This window comes from Triticum dicoccoides, chromosome 5A, assembly GCF_002162155.2.
Source record: "Triticum dicoccoides isolate Atlit2015 ecotype Zavitan chromosome 5A, WEW_v2.0, whole genome shotgun sequence".
In the NCBI taxonomy this organism is placed as follows: domain Eukaryota; kingdom Viridiplantae; phylum Streptophyta; class Magnoliopsida; order Poales; family Poaceae; genus Triticum; species Triticum dicoccoides.
The window spans coordinates 315,584,076-315,593,613 of record NC_041388.1 but is presented as its reverse complement, the minus strand read 5'-3'; positions in this window follow the sequence as shown (position 1 = coordinate 315,593,613).

Below are 9,538 nucleotides of genomic sequence, written 5' to 3'. Positions count from 1 at the left end.
TGCTAACTGAAGCCGATCGATGGGATGAACAGTGAGCGTTGCGGGGGGGGGGGGTGGATGAACAGTGAGCGGTGGCATTGCCTCTGGATGAACAGTAGACAGTGGAGGGGTGCCCGTGGAGCGGTGGATGAACAGGACCCGTGGTTTGGAGGGCAGGATGAACAGTAGATGATGGAGGGGTTCCCGTGGAGGGGTGGTTGAACAGGACCCCGTGGTGTGGAGGGCTGGATGAACAGTAGATGGCGGAGGGGTGATTGAGCAGTAGCCAATGGAGTAGCGCGCTGTGGAGGCTGGATGAACAGGAGCCCGTGGAGGCTGGAGGAGGTCGACGGTGGATGAACAGTAGCTCGTGGAGGCTGGATATAACGCCCTCGATGCGGCTATTTATCCCACGTGTTGAAGCACGACTTAGAGGCATAACCGCATTGAAAGCAATGTCGGAAGTGAGGTAATCTTCACACAACCCATGTAATACATAAGGGAAAGAGATACACAGTTGGCTTACAATCGCCACTTCACACAATTACATGAATAAAGCATTACAACATTCAAATACAATCACGGTCCGACTATGGAACCAAAATAAAAGAAGAACCCCAAATGCGGCAAGGTCCCCGATCGACCCCAACTGGGCTCCACTACTGATCAACTAGAACGAAACAACACAAAGGACAAGATCTTCATCGAGCTCCTCCTGAGCTTGGTTGCGTCATCTGCACGGTCTCATCGGCACCTGCAAGCTGGTTTTGGAAGTATCTGTGAGTCACGGGGACTCAGCAATCTCGGACCCTCGCGATCAAGACTATTTAAGCTTATGGGTAAGGTAAAAGGTATGAGGTGGAGCTGCAGCAAGCGACTAGCATATATGGTGGCTAACATACGCAAAAGAGAGCGAGAAGAAAAGGCAAAGCACGATCGATAACCTATGATCAAGAAGTGATCCTAGAACAACCTACGTCAAACATAACTCCAACACCGTGTTCGCTTCACGGACTCCGCCGGAAAGAGACCATCACGGTTACACACGCAGTTGACTCATTTTAATTAAGTTAAGGTTCAAGTTATCTACAACCGGACATTAACAAATACCCATCTGCCCATAACCGTGGGCACGGCTTTTGAAAGTTCAAATCCCTGCAGGGGTGTCCCAACTTAGCCCATGACAAGCTCTCATGGTCAATGAAGGAATAGAACTTCTAGCGGGAAGACCCGATCAGACTCGGAATCCCGGTTACAAGACATTTCGACAATGGTGAAACAAAACCAGCAACACCGCCCGAATGTGCCGACAAATCCCGATAGGAGCTGCACATATCTCGTTCTCAGGGCACACTCAGATGAGCTCTCCATACAACTAAAACCAAACCTCGAGTTTCCCCGAGGGGGCGCTGCACAGGACTCTAGTTTGGACCAACACTCAGAGGAGCACTGGCCCAGCGGGGGTAAAATAATGATGACCCTCGGGAGCACGACTCCCAAGGGAAAAAGGCTAGGTGGCAAATGGTAAAACCAATGTTGGGCATTGCTGGAAGAGTTTTCTTTAAGGCGAACTGTCATGGGGTTCCCATTATTACCCAACCGCGTAAGGAACGCAAAATCCGGGAACATAACACCGATATGACGGAAACTAGGGTGGCAAGAGTGGAACAAAACACCAGGCACAAGGCCGAGCCTTCCACCCTTTACCAAGTATATAGATGCATTAATTAAATAAGAGATATTGTGATATCCCAACAAGTAAACATGTTCCATCAAGGAACAACATCTCCATGTTCCAACAAGGAACAAACTTCAATCTTCACCTGCAACTAACAACGCTATAAGAGGGGCTGAGCAAAGCGGTAACATAGCCAAACAATGGTTTGCTAGGACAAGGTGTGTTAGAGGCTTGGTTCAACAATATGGGAGGCATGATAAGCAAGTGGTAGGTATCGCAGCATAGGCATAGCAAAAGAGCGAGCATCTAGCAAGCAAAGATAGAAGTGATTTCGAGGGTATGATCATCTTGCCTGAAATCCCGCAAGGAAGAAGAACGAGTCCAAGAAGAAGACAAATGGACGTAGAAGAACGGGTCCTCACAAATGCGACGTTACCGGTACCAACCCGAAGGAGCAAACACCGGAAAAGAAGCACACAACATAGTAAACAACCACCACATAGACATGGCATGATATGCGAGATGCGGGAAGCGATGCATATGCATGATTTGACAAGGAATGAATGAACTTGGAAATCCAAGTGTGCCACTGGAAAGATGAGATGAAATCGCTTGAAAATGATATAAAGATCACCGGAATCGGAGTTACGGTTTAGAAATGGCGAGCAATTCAAATATGGCACCGGTCTGCGATAAACAGCAAGTAGCCATCTAGATGCAACAAGTTAAATATGCTACATCACTCAAACATGGCAACAAAATACATGGCAGGTATCCACTCAAGAAGCTTAACAAAAGTCTAGCACTGAGCTACGGCCAATTCATCCATTAACAGGTACAAACAAGCATGGCAAAAATGCATTTGGTAAACAGATTTCAGACTTAGTGAAATTAACACTTGCCTGGAATTTCAGATCAGATAGCACTCTTCGGAGCATGAAAACAATATGCTACAGGACCTGAACATGGCAAAGTAAAGCATGGAATGGAGCTACTCAAAGCTCTTAACAAAAGTCCCTTAGTGACCTTGAGCCAAAAGGGATCATAAAATACATTTGCAAGCATGTGAACATGGCAAAAGCATAATCAGTTCTCAGACTTAGTGAAAACTGGAGCATGCTGAAACAGATATCAAGTAGGCATGTTTACGAGCTCGATGCACTCACTACATAGCAAGTCATGACAATCTAAGCATACACCCATCAATAATACACATTATACAAGCTAGACATGGCAAGAACAATAACATAGCATGCACGGATCAACTACAACATCCTCGGCAAAATCGCTAACAAGTAGACAATCTGCTCAGATTCACGAAATGACAAAAGTAGAGCTCGATTGACTCAAGCTAGGGTGCTCCATAATTGCAAACAAAGACATGGATGGATAGACCACTACAATATTAACAAAACCTCCTTACTGATCATCCTCAAAAGAGGCACGGATCACGAGGAAGCAACATGAACATATGGCATAATGAAATAAATAGTCCAAGGACTTAGTGGAAATGCTAAGTCCCTGAAATCAGCATTACTAAGTGCCTCACTTTGCAAGCTTGTGCTAGTCACCACACACATCACAAAAATACATGGATAGCACCTCTTTAAAGATGGCATGGCATATAACAAAACACATGAAGAGCTCATGAGCATATCATGCACACATAAATCATGGCAAAAATGACAAATAGCTATTTGGTGCAGCAGATCTGACAATTATCTCAAATAGCATTCTTCTAACAGCATTTCGGGCATCAAGATGAACTCAAATGAAAATGATGCAATGAGATGAAATGATGCACTCTATGAGATGAACATTTTGATATGCTGTATGCATGAATCGGAGCTACAGATGCAAAGTTACGACATGATGAACATGGGCATATGAATCTGGGAATTCAGGGACTTAGTAGAAATTCAACCTCTCCGAGAGTGTCAACGGGATCAGACGGAGCGGGATGACGAGATCCGGATCGGGACGAGGCGTTTGGATGGACGAATGGGTGGATCTGATCCCACTCGAAACAGATCCGACCGGACCGAACTCCGGCGAGGCGAGCTTGAACTCCGGCGATCGCCGGAATGGCGAATCCGGCCCTGAGGCGCCGGGGCGACCGCGGAGCTCCTCCGAGGGGACGGGGCGGTGAGGCGAACGGCGGCGGTGGCCGGCAAGGCGGCGTCGCGCGGCGGAGGGTGGCGCCGGCGGGAAGGTGGCGAGGCACGGCGGCGCATGACGGCGGCCGGAGCGGTGCGGGACGTGGCTCCGTGAAGGATCGCGGCGCCGGAGCTGCAACTGGGAGGCGGCGCGAGGAGATGGGCCCCGCGGGCCCGATCCGGGCCGCGCGGGCCGCTGGCGGGGCTGGAGGAGAGAGAGGGCGGCGGGGTGAGGTGACGAGGCATGATTGGCCGCGGCGGGCGGTTGGACGTGTCCGGCCGTCGGGCGGACATGTCCGGCGGCGCGGGGAGGAGTGGATCTAGGGTTCATCCGCGAAATGATCCGAAATTTCGGGGAGGGGTGCTCTTTTATAGGTAGAGGGAGCTAGGAGAGTCCAAATGAGGTGCGGTTTTCGGCCACGCGATCATGATCGAACGACCGAGATGATGGAGCAGGTTTAGGTGGGTTTTGGGCCAAATTGGAGGGGTGTTGGGCTGCAACACACACGAGGCCTTTTCGGACCCTCGGTTAACCGTTGGAGCATCAACGAAGTCCAAATGGTACGAAATTTGACAAGCGGTCTACCGGTAGTAAACCAAGGCCGCTTGGCAAGTCTCGGTCCAATCCGGAAATGTTTAACCCCCACACACGAAAGAAAGGTAGAAATGACCACCGGAGGAGATAGAAGCGCCGGAATGCAAAACGGACAACGTGGAAAATGCTCAGATGCATGAGACGAACACGTATGCAAATGAAATGCACATGATGACATGATATGCAATGCATGACACGCAAGCAATGACAAGGCAACAACAGCGAATAACTGGAGGACACCTGGCAAAACGGTCTCGGGGCGTTACAACACTCCACCACTATGAGAGGATCTCGTCCCGAGATCTAGAATGGCACCAGAGTGAAAAGGAAGGGGAAGATGAGAGGTAAAACTATGTTGCTTCTTTGACAAACGAGTGAAACCAAAGAACCTTGAGAGGTTGAACAACATCGAGAAAAGAATACAACAGAGATGAACAAAGTTGAAAACACTCCGTTAGAAAAGAGGAACAAGGAACATTACTAGAACCTTGTAGGTTGAAAGGCATAAGAAAAGTGTTACAAAGGACAAGAAGTACATGCAAGCACTCCGGTAGAAACGAGATGCAGAAGGAACGATAAAGATCAATTACGACAACACTCCGGTTAAAACAAGATAGAGGAGGAAAAGAATGATATAATTTGTACATCACTCCGACTGTAAAGGGAAAGGAGTGAACAAGAGCTTGACAAGATGAGAAGATACTTTATGAAATCAACAACACACTGCCTCCAAAACTATTGAAAGAATGGCACAAGGGTTAAGAAAGATTTGAGACAGCACTTCAGTTAAGAAGGGAGGCAAAACTTGATAAGATGAGAGACCTTGAATGAAGGACACGACACTCCGGTTGAATGGATAAGCAAAAGAAAGAACATGATCTTCACAAAAAAATGGGATGATGGGTGAAGAGAGCAACATCACAAAGCCTCCGGAACAAAATTAAGAATGGAATGGATTGAACGAAGGAAAACAAGATCTCGAGGTAGCAAGCTTACACCAAATGCTAGAATGGAATTGTTGGAAAACCCACAACGAAAAGAAAAAAACTTGATATGGTCTTATGGAATACATCTCGAATTATGAGGTGACAACCTGCCACTCACGAAAAAGAATTGGATTGATATGAACAAATTGGCGAGAAAGTATATCGCACCGGAAAGGATAAATGAAGAAATTGGATCATTGATGAGCACCATAGATAGAAACAATCCTTAGGGAAGGCTTTAGGTGAAACATGACACAAGATAGCTCCAACTAGTTGGTTGATGGATTTAAAATACCTCATTCTTAATAACATGTGAATCATGAAACATGAACTCAAATTATCAAGAATGACATAATACCACCTCCAATGATACGGTAGAAAGAATTGCACTCCGGATTGCAAGATGAAGAATGCTTGAGTTCCTCTGAAAAGAATCTCAATGAACACTTCGAGAATGAATTAAATCATAGATGAACCATCATGTAGAACCTCCGTGAAGAACTCCGGTAACAAAAGGATGATCAAAACGGAAAGAGAAGTTGAAAGCACAAGGTGAATCCTTGTAATGACTTAGATGGATCTTCGTGATGATATAATTGAGAAAGCTTGGAACTCCGGGAAAGAATAGATAAAGCATCTCGAATCGAGAATTTGATATGATGAACCACTCCGGAAAAAGAATTAATCACTTGGATGGAACAAGAATAAGAATTACATTATGCTTATCCTTCACCAATTAAATTGATGACAATCAACGGATTTGGCATATTACTTATTCTCGTAGAAAAGATTAAGAGAGATATAGCATAAACTTGAGAAGGTCTTCGACGATCCACCGGTAGGATTTGGAAACAATGAATAAATTGATAAATAAGAGAACTCTTGAACGAACCACCGTAAGAATTAAAATGACCAAAGGAAAGATAGAGGAACACCGGGAAGAATTGGGAAAACGAATGAAGATACTTGAGAGGATTTAGATACATGAGAATAAAGAGATCATGAGCCGATTAAAGATCACTTGAACGAAGCACCGGTAAAATTGTAGAATGATAACTGAAAGCTGAGAATGAATAGATCCTGAGATGATGGCCTTCGGCGAATCAAACTGAAAATACTCTGAATTACTCCGAATGATTGAAAATAATTCTCACAATCGAAAACAATTATGAGAGGAAGGCATCAAGCTAGAATCACGAATCTCTGAGAGAACGGATAAGATATGGAGGTAAAACTCTTCTTCGGTCTTCAAATGATGAGAATGGCAACAAGAAGCACCACCAAGAATTGTTGAGATACTCCGGGATGGAAAATTAGAAAGGTTGAACCAACGATGAAAGAATTTGACAGATCTTGGAGAAATACATATGACTGATGATGAATCATTCTTACATCAAACTTCGAAAAGAATTTGGGAGTAACTCTGGAAAGAATGGAAGAGTCAGGTAAGATCCTGGTAAAAGACCTGTGGGTTAGGGCCCACTCAGAAGAAACACTGTAGAACAATTTAAAAGAGAGAATGCACTAGTTGAATTAAATGGCTAGAATGAGATAACAACCTCGAGATATCTTGAATGAATTAGGAATGAAAATACGAATCTTCTGAGATATCTTGAGCACTCCGGAACAATTAAATAGCGAGAAGTGAATGAATATGAGGTGCATCGGCATGAGAAGGTATTGAAATGACGAAAAGGGTATGATCAACACCAAAAGCTTGAATAGAATCCACCGGAGAAGAAAAGAATTAAGGAAGATGACCTTGAGGCTCCGTTAGAATCTTCATGAGAATCGCCGGATAAGAACATTGAAGGAAAAGAATAGAGAGGCTTCACATCAATAAAATGGATAGTGATTAAGAAATCTGAATCCTTGAAGAGAAAGGGGTGGGTGGGTAGGAAAAAGAAAGGCATCTTGGAGACGGATGAAACAAACACCATTGAGAAGAACTGATAATTGATCTTGCGAATGTTGAAATGATCGGATCCACTTGAAGAGAAACACGCCGGTTGAAAAGGATTGACATGACAAACTCAATGATCGAGAAGGATTAGTATTCACATAGGAATATGAGAACACCACTTGGAAAAGGTATAGAATCAACATTTGACTTCAAAGCAACTCGAATACCACAACTCAAAACAAAACAAAGAATTGGCTTGCAGAATAAGCCGGAACAAACATATGATAGAGATTTCGTCCGAAGTTTTCGTGGTGGGGCCTACACGGGCTCGATCGTACAGCACCATCATGTACAAGGCAGTGCACATGACATACGAAGCATCCCGAGTCGGCATAGCCAAGGACTCTTTAAGACACAACGAGACCACTGTAAAACCAACCGTGAATAGGCGGACCACTAGACGTCGAACCCCAATTTCATACCATACATTTGTCGGAAAGATATCCTAAGAGCTACTTGAATTCCCACCTATGAAACTCCCGAGCCTTTCTGGTTATGCAATCAGGTGTTGGGGATACAGGGGAAGCATAATATCTCACCCAAACTAGCAAATCCTACATCCAGCTGTATCCATCCTTCAACACATAACCAAGAAACCTTCGGAAATCATCTACCTCAACCTTCGAAAAGCATCCGTTATACAAGTTATGGCAATACTCCCGAACTCCCGTCCCAGTACTGGGTGGCGTCGAGGTTATCTCACCAACAACTGCAGAAAAGAGATTTTCAATGTCGGCGAACTAAACTCAGGTATTCTAGAACTGCAACGATAAAATTATGACGACAACACCTCAGAGCTCAACTCCCAAGGACACTTCCACAAAACCCCTGACAGGAGGCACCAAGACAATGTTCTCGTCACAAAACCATCGGAACAATTCCAAGATACCCACGTGATCCTAATTTTTTTTAGTGAAATTTGAGAAGAGAAGAGTCAAAACTCTACGTCAGGATGCCTTACCAGAGCGATGAAGGGACTGGGGAGTAAAAAGAATTCCTAAACTCTCCGATATATATAATCCTAAATGACTCAAAACATTTTTTCTAGACTCAACAACGGCTGCTAAAAATGATCAAGCAATGGGGCTCCTAAGGTCGGGGAAGGCTCTGATTACCAACTTGTAACGCCCTCGATGCGGCTATATCTCCCACGTGTCGAAGCATTACTTAGAGGCATAACCGCATTGAAAGCAATGTTGCAAGTGAGGTAATCTTCACACAACCCATGTAATACATAAGGGAAATAGATACACAGTTCGCTTACAATCGCCAATTCACACAATTACATGAATAAAGCACTACAACATTAAAATACAATCACGGTCCGACTACGGAACCAAAATAAAAGAAGAACCCCGAATGCGACAAGGTCCCCGATCGACCCCAACTGGGCTCCACTACAGATCAACTAGAAGAAACAACACAAAGGACAAGATCTTCATCGAGCTCCTCCTGAGCTTGGTTGCGTCATCTGCACGGTCTCATCGGCACCTGCAAGCTGGTTTCGGAAGTATACGTGAGTCACGGGGACTCAGCAATCTCGCACCCTCTCGATCAAGACTATTTAAGATTATGGGTAAGGTAAAAGGTATGAGGTGGAGCTGCGGCAAGCGACTAGCATATATGGTGGCTAACATACGCAAAAGAGAGCGAGAAGAGAAGGCAAAGCACAATCGATAAACTATGATCAAGAAGTGATCCTAGAACAACCTACGTCAAACATAACTCCAACACCGTGTTCGCTTCCCGGACTCCGCCGGAAAGAGACCGTCACGGTTACACACGCAGTTGACTCATTTTAATTAAGTTAAGGTTCAAGTTATCTACAACCGGACATTAACAAATTCCCATCTGCCCATAACTGCGGGCATGGCTTTCGAAAGTTCAAATCCCTGCAGGGGTGTCCCAACTTAGCCCATGACAAGCTCTCACGGTCAACAAAGGAATAGACCTTCTAGCGGGAAGACCCAGTCAGACTTGGAATCCCGGTTACAAGACATTTCGACAATGGTAAAACAAAACTAGCAACACCGCCCGAATGTGCCGACAAATCCTGATAGGAGCTGCACATATCTCGTTCTCAGGGCACACTCAGATGAGCTCTCCATACAACTAAAATCAAACCTCGAGTTTCCCCGAGGGGGCGCTACACAGGACTCTAGTTTGGACCAACACTCAAAG